This window comes from Otolemur garnettii, unplaced genomic scaffold, assembly GCF_000181295.1.
Source record: "Otolemur garnettii isolate 467f Iridium unplaced genomic scaffold, OtoGar3 scaffold00123, whole genome shotgun sequence".
NCBI lineage: Eukaryota > Metazoa > Chordata > Mammalia > Primates > Galagidae > Otolemur > Otolemur garnettii.
Genome location: NW_003852518.1, coordinates 2586052 through 2594231, shown reverse-complemented (window position 1 = coordinate 2594231; position 8180 = coordinate 2586052). Strand labels below are relative to the sequence as shown.

Sequence of the window (8180 nt, the reverse complement as noted above, 5' to 3'; positions counted from 1 at the left end):
CAAATGACATGAAATCTATGTTAACCAGCTTGATGAAAGTATTTCAAATTGTATATGAAAACACTACACTGTACCCTACATTTACATTAATGTATACAGCTATCATTTAATAAAAAAAAAGAAAAAAAGAAAAAAAAATAGAAGAGTTTGGAGCCAAGACAGAGACTCTAGGTCTCAGGTCCCTTCCACATGGATGGGGGCTGCTGGCATTTGAGAACTTCTTGAGGAAGGGTGGGGAGACCCTCTACCATGTATTAGGATCCAATTCTCTCAAAAGAAAGGCATTTTCTCCTGTCTTCTATCCTCCCAAAGCACCCCCCCCGACTCTTAGCTTTTTCTATATTGTGTTATACTTTATGTAAATGTCATTTTAGCTGCATTTTCCCTCCCCTACTTAGTACCTTTGAGCGCCCTTAAGGGGGCTCTTTATTCTTATTTCTTTTGATATCAGTTACAAAAAATTTTGTTCATGTTATAGTATCATAAGTATTTCTTTTTCCTGTATTATTTATCTCCAATGTAAGAATACCAAAGTACAGTTTGATAGTTTCTTCATGTATTAAATTTTATTATAAATCCCATTACTTGTATACGAGTTCCATGTATTGGTATGTACAAAGGTGCTTTCATTTTTAGCTCACCATGAGATCTATTTTAGATAAAGCTTAACTTCTCAAGGCAACTTGGAATTATGTGGATAGACCATATTTCTGATTGCTTCATTAAGTAGCTATTGATTTGCAATTAGGTATAATTTCCTGCTTTACCATAGATTCTCTTGACTTACAGAGAGATTACTAGTCTTCTATGTCAATACTTTTATTTAACGCTAAAACTTTTGCCAATATTTTGCCAACTTGTAACCTGTAACTTTTATCACTTCCAGTAACTGGAGACCCAAATCATTCTGTTCTGTCATTGGGAATCTTTTCTCATATAATGTTTTTTCCTGAACTAAAACAAATACGCCCTTAGTTTTCTCTCAGTGGCTTTTGTCACACATCTTGGTGGGGGAAGAAAAGGAAACATTTATCTGACAGTCAAAATTATTTAAAAATATTTTCTATTTAGCTATTAGAAGACTATTCACTAGTGTAAACCCTGCCCCTCAATTTGTTTTTGTTACCGAGTGTACCCCACAGCTAGGTCAAGTACTGCCAGGAATAGGACAGGGGTATTGTTTTCTGCATAGCTAAAGTTCACAGTACCATGTAACACTGATTCACCATCTAGTTAAATGATATCATGGAAACCTGAAATCTCCCTATAGTCCCAAAATCTTCTTGAACTACTCAAAAGTGTAAAGGAAAATAAAAATTTCAGGATCCTCACCCCTTCCCACCCCAAATCCTCCTTCAAAAAGGAAGGTCAAACCTGGAGACTGAGTTATGCAACACCCCTTTCCAAATGAGCAGCTGTTACTAACATTATGCATTAGCCAGATTTAGGTGGAAAGGTAAAAGGCCTCAAGCATCTACAGGGACTGACCACAGAGATCACGCATGAAGAAATTCTTTTCTGGCCTCCCATAAACAAGGGTATACCAATTGTAACTTTAGGTCTGCAAGTGAAGTCTAACTCCTGAAACTAAAGTTTATTCAATTTCACACTAATAGTGTTGATTCCAAGCTTATCTTTCTAAGTACAGAGCAGAGACAAGACAAGAGCTATCATTCCTTCATTTACCCAGAGATATTTGCATAACTGATTCTTCCTTTGTTCTCTTTCTCTTTTCAAATATCCACCTTATCTTATTTAAAATGTAGATTTCCTGGACACTAACATCTCATAAGAATGTAATCATTTGTCTACGTGCCCCTCTTTCTACACAACCCGCTTTAAAGAAATGTACAAATACTAAATTTCGTGAAAACTTCTTGAGCAAACATAGTCACAGATATGAGGTAGGACAATTAAGTTCATGAACTTGCCACCATGTGCTTACATTTTCAACACTGTACAAACAACATGATAAGGTTTCATAACCTTGGTATATCAGTGTCTAATAGCTGTGTTAGTGTTGATGTGTGGCGTGGGTGTTGTTCATTGTTGTTGCATACTTTTGTATGCTGTCATAAGAATGTTGGAGCTGGAATTAGAGCAACAAACGAACATTCATGAATTTCTTATTGAACTTTGCAAGTATAGAAGTGAAATCAGGGACATGTTATTAGAAGTTTATGGAGATTATGCTCTGAAGAAAACAGCAGTGTAAAAATAGACTAAACATTTTTCTGTTGGGAGAGAAAGTGTCACTGATGAAGAGAGGTCAGGGCAGCCAGTAACAAGCAGAACTAATAAAAGCATTGCAAAAATTGGTTAAATTGTGTGTCAAAATCATCATCTGACTATGAGAAGCATAGTAGACCAAGTAAACACTAACAGAGAAACAGTAAAATCTTAACTAAAAATCCTGGCCAACAACTCATGACTCTTGCATTGCCACAATGCCCCAGCTCACACAGCGCTGTCTCTGAGGGAGTTTTTAGCCAGGAAACAAAAAACTGTGTTGAATACTCTCCCTATTCACCTTACCTGACCTTTAATGACTTTTTATTCACCAAAAAATAAAAGAACTATTGAAAGAAAGACACTTTGATGACATTTAGGAGTTCAAGGGTAATATTATGAGAGCTCTGATGGTCATTCCAGAAAAAGAGTTCCAAAATTGCTTTGAAGGGTGGACTAGGCACTGGCATCAGTGCAAGGCTTCCCAGTGTGAGTACTGTGAGGATGACCATATTAACATTCAGCAATGAGGTATGTAGCACTTTTTCTAGGATGATTTCTAGAACTTAATTGTCATTTCTCACATGTGTGTGGCTTGTTTTGTTTCCAGATACATCCTAAAACTGGCTTAATAAACCTCAAATGATTGAGCAATGCATTTTGGATTGCCAAAGGAAATAGTTGACATGCTGGTAAGAATTAATTTCTCAAGCAAAGTTGTTCATTGTTAGAAAGTGAGGCAAATAATAGTGTTGACCATCCTGAATGTCATAACAATTTAAATATTTTGACTATTTTACTTCTAAAATATCTACAATTGGTGCAAGAAGGAAAAAGAAATATCAGGCTTGTCCAGTGTCATTTACATAAAAATAGATGCTCCAAAAATACACTGGAGGAATAAAAATTCCTTTACAATTATTGGGTTCATAAGAGTTCTGCAGTGCCACACTTCATAGGCCTGACAGCAATTTATTTCATATTTACATAATATACACATCTGTCTGTAATATACATGTATGTATTATGCACATATGTATGTAACATATATATATATATACACACACACAAATATATAAGTGCATTTTATCCTTTTTCTTCAAAAAACAAGAATCCGAATATTTACATATGGGGCCATAAGACCTGTAAAGTCCATTCTTTACTGAACCATCAGGAGTGACTGAATCACAATATTTCCTTTTCTTATTGTGGTTGCCAATTTTTTAAAAATAAAGTTAGAGAAAATCATTTTCATAAATGCCTAGTATCTTAAAATATAGCATATTAGAAGTTTGCTGATAGTGTTAGTAAATAATTATAAGCAAAAATCTCCTATCATCCAGAAAACCTCTTCACAAAAGTAGAATTTTTGTTATGTTTGTTATTTTGTTATTGAATAAGCATGAAGGACAGTGATACTCATCACTTACAGTTGCTGAGGGGGGTACAAAAACTGAGAGCAGTCTAACCCTTGTCTGTAGCCAGGCAGATGAATCCAATGTTTATATTTTCTCAGAATAAACAATAATTAGTACTCAATTAAGAAGGAGTTAAGAGCTTGATCACATAGAGTTCATCCTGACTTCACCTGGTGAATGAAGCTGGCAATCTGTGTTAGTTAATTGCCTTTATTCAGAAGAATAATAGAATTTCTCACTGCTCTTTGACAACAAAGTAAAGCTTTACAAGTAGGAGTCAGCACCTAAATTAAAGTCTTACTCTTTCACCAAAAGGGTGGGATGAAAGCACTAATTTCATCGACAATTACATTTCAAAGGCCCCCAAGCCCATGAGAAAAACATCTCTGGTTGTAAAACTGGAGAGAAGCTTATTTAGCTTTTTAAAAGATTTATACGCACCTCAGAGGGACTTGGAAAGATTTACAATGACCGCTTTCCTAAGGGAAATTCTCTATGAAAAGGGGGGAGGTCTCTTTTACCTTTTCATTAGGGAAAGTTTGAAAATTTCTTCTGAGGTTTATATTTGCCCTTGCAGCAGCATAAGGCTTCCAGCAAAAGTGAAAATGAAATTTTATTAGAATTTAGAATAAAGTATATTCTCTACAAATGAAGGTCTTACTGATTTCACATCTCCTCACATTTCAATTACTCCTTCTATCCAGCTTTCAATTCCACAGGGCTTATTAATAAATCTCAGGGGAGCTGTTTGCACATGTCAACCAAAAGCCTGCAGCATGTTTTATATGTAACAAAAACATACACAGATTAATCTTCTGAATAGAAATTCAGAATTTTACCCCTTCCCTTATGCTAAGATATTGTAGAGGTTAAGGCTGTGAGCCTACGGCCACTTTGTGTTTTGTTTTTGGTACTGCAGGGACTCATTGGCCCTCTGCAGGGTTGCTTAAAAAATAAACTAAAAATACCAGATTAATAGTAAAAAAGGCATACAAGTTTATTTGACATGTATAGATGAGAGTCTTTAGATTAAAGATCCAAAGAAACAGGGAGAATTGTCCATTTTTGTGTTTAAGTTCAACAGAGTATGGACAGCTCTGTAGAAATAAGGTGAGACAAAGAGGATATGAACCAATGTAATAAATTGAGTGGGGACCACGCAAGGCCTATCTGCACAGATTCCCTGCACCTCTCTGGAGTGTCCTTCCTTCTGGCTATGGGGCAGGGCCCTCTGTGGGCCTATACTCAAGAGGTACATCAGGTAATTTCATTATGGCCATTTTTAAAACAAAGGCAGAGGGAAAGTTAGACTAACATATTTAGGTTTCATGGCTGGTCTCAGGAAAAGGGATTCTGATTGCTATGACCTGCCTTGGGGAAGAGAGTTCTGGTTTTTTACACCTAACCTTGAGGGAAGATGGGACTGTGAGGGCAGAAGAACTTTGGAGAATAAAACTTTTGCTGCTGTTGCTGCTTCTGAGACCTTAATTTTGGGGTATTGTCTTCTGAGCCTCAACAGTATTAAGTAACCCTCATTTACAAAATAATAAATTCCTAGAAAAAGATTCCAATGAAAGAGATCAGATTAATGTGGCACAACTTTATTCTCAAAGTGAGCAGAAAGAATATTCCAATATCAATAATAATAGTGGTGTCCTGATCATTCCTCCTTAAGGTTGGAATGAATATTCCTTCCTTCCATTATTATTAAATATCAATGGGCCTATCATTTTTTGGACAATGTTTGGTCACCGGCTTGACAGAGGCTCTAGGAAGAAGTCAGGTCTTTGTACATGTCTCCTCTGTGAGGACACTGAGCCCAGAAAGGGCACTCCTCCCAGTGGACAGGACCACAGGAGGCTTCTCTGTATCTGACAGCTCACATAGATACTGAGGGGTATGTAGGGATTAGCCACGTAGGGAAGCTGTGTAAGGCATTTCAGTCAAACCAAAGGTGTGAAGACTTGAAAAGGATATTTGTTGGGAAACAACCGATTTTGTGTGCGGGTACTGGCGATTTTTTAAAAAGAACAGAAGTTTCACAAAATCTTCTCTCGTGACTGCTTGGAATGAGAATAGCTGTAGCAGTAAGGACACGGTGCCATACAGGGGACAGTCAGGAGGCTGGGATGTGCCACGGGCCAATGGGATGGTGGGAAGGATCATTTGAACCTCCTCAAAGGTGAGAGGTTGGAGGGCATCATTTGGGAATTTGGCCTGACTGCTGTGAATCTGGCCATGATCAAACAATGCCATAGCCAATTGTTGCTAAAACTTGCACTGTTGACTAGCAGGATTCCAAGGTGCTTCTCATCAGTGGAAAACACTGGATGGTTTATCACCAGCCATCTCTCTTTTGAGAGCTCCTGCTGGGAGAGTGTACAGTGCATGGGCTGTCATCAGATAAGGCAACCAGGGGTAAGGTGACCAGATGTCCCGCTTTTGGCGGGACAGTCCCAATTTTTAACAATTTGTCACGTGTCCTGTGGTGTTTTAAAAAAGTCTCAATTTTTGGAAAGAGTGCAGGGCAAGCTAGGGAACGGCGGGAGAACGGGAAGGGAATATACGGTTTTCAGCTGCCATGTGGCTATTTCTCCAGGATATGAGTTTTATATTATTTTTGTTAATTTTATAATGTTAAACTTTAATAATAGCAAATAATTGTTAAGAGCTGATTATCGAGAACTGCTTCACATTGTTCACATTGTTGATCAGTTGTTAGAATTCGACCACCGTTGTTTGGAATTAATGAACAATGGCATTTTTTGGCATTGGCAACAAGGAAAACATTTTGTAACTGTCTCTCAGACAATACACATCGTACAGCTTGCTAGTGCTAAACAAGTGTTGTCAACAAATCAGCTATTCAGATAATTTAGATTATTTATTTATTTCATGAATTTAGCAGACAGTACTCGTATTATTTACATTTTATAGTGGCAGCAAAAAGTCCAGTGCCAGCCTTGAAAGTGACACCTATGACTTATGAGGTATCATTATTAAAAATATATATTGATAAGGAAAAGGTTAAATCTTGGGCATCAGCAAAAATCACAATAGAGAACGAATGGTTAGAAATATTTCATCATTTTGAAACAAACCATGTTCCATACAATAATGCACTAAAAATTATGGGATATGTGCTGTCCTTACCAGGAACTAATGCTGGGACTGAACACATTTTTTCTATGGTAGATAAAGTGTGGACATCAGAAAAATCACAATTAAGTGTTGAGACTTTGAAAGCCATTTTATGTGTGAAATATAAGTTAACAAATTCTTGTGAAAAATTTCATGACCTTGTAAACAATGGCAGCAATCTACTAAAAAAAATCACTGAAGTGAGAAATATGCCAAAGAATAAAATAATACTATACATAATTTCTTAATGTATTATATTTGTAAATTATACTTATTTTGAAATTAAAAAAATATATTACAATACTATTTTTGCATTCTATGAAAATTTTTGTTGCTCCATATAGACCAAATTTTTAATTAAGAACCTCCCCCTCCCATTGGTGTCCTCTTTACCAGTATTAAAATCTGGTCACCTTAACCAAGGGTTAACCTTGATGAGTGGCTAACTTGGCACTGGGGGTGTTAAAAAATGCCCTGGTTCTAGACGACATTGTTCCTTTGCCTTGCTGTCTAACTTCAGACCAAAGTCCTAATTGACTGTGTTGAATTTCAACTTCCTCACAATGCAGGAGTTGGATAGATAGCCCCCAAGAACACCTTGGCCTTCAGAGTCTGGGGGTCTTGATGGTCATTACTAATTTGGAAACACAACCTAATTTCCAATTTCCAAACATCCTAATTTTGATTTCCATGAGGGAAATTTTTTTTATTACTTCTACTTTATGTGGATACATTAAATACTTATATAAAAATATAGAAAACTTTTCCTTCTTTTTATTAGATGATCTCTTTGTGTTAAAAAATAGTCACAAATTACGCCTGTCTGTGGAGTAGAAATGTAATTCTGGAACTCTTCTAGGGAATCAAAGGAAAGAACATGAAGTGATTTTTACCTAACTGGTGAGATGGCGCTTTGCAGCACACAGGATGGGATGGCGACCATGGTGAGAGCTTCTGTCTCCCTATGCCCCACCTCACGGAACCCCCCTGGAATGCTCCACTTTCTGAAAGCTCATTAGAAGACACTCACTTTTGTCTGAGTTAAGCATGTAGGAAGAAGCCATATCTCCGCTCAAGTGAGGTGGATTTCCATTGAAACTCCCAGGCATTCCACTGGGTGGGAAGAGAAAGGCTGGGCAGGAAGGCGCTAACGCGAAAGCCATACTAATTCATGCCTTGGTAGACTCTCACATTCACTATCAGATTTAGTTGGCAGAAGAATACATCACAAACAAATGGGACATCCCCACTTCCACGGGTGACTAGCAAACGGCAAGCCTACACACCTGGAGTGGTTTCCACCGGGTTTTAGATGCAGGGAACTCTGTGACAAACATGTCTGTGTGAGTGGGGCTGCCCCTGCTAACTGTCACTGACAGATGTGTGACAAAC

At 37.3% G+C, this 8180-nt stretch overlaps 1 long non-coding RNA gene across 1 annotated transcript in view; it reads left to right on the top strand.

Moving 5' to 3' along the window:
- Window positions 1-7556: 7556 nt before the first annotated feature.
- Window positions 7557-8180, top strand: part of LOC111727778 — an 11931-nt gene continuing 11307 nt past the window's right edge. The window contains exon 1 of the long non-coding RNA XR_002775246.1: window positions 7557-7732. This is a non-coding gene — a long non-coding RNA (uncharacterized LOC111727778). The remainder of the gene's footprint in view (window positions 7733-8180) is intronic.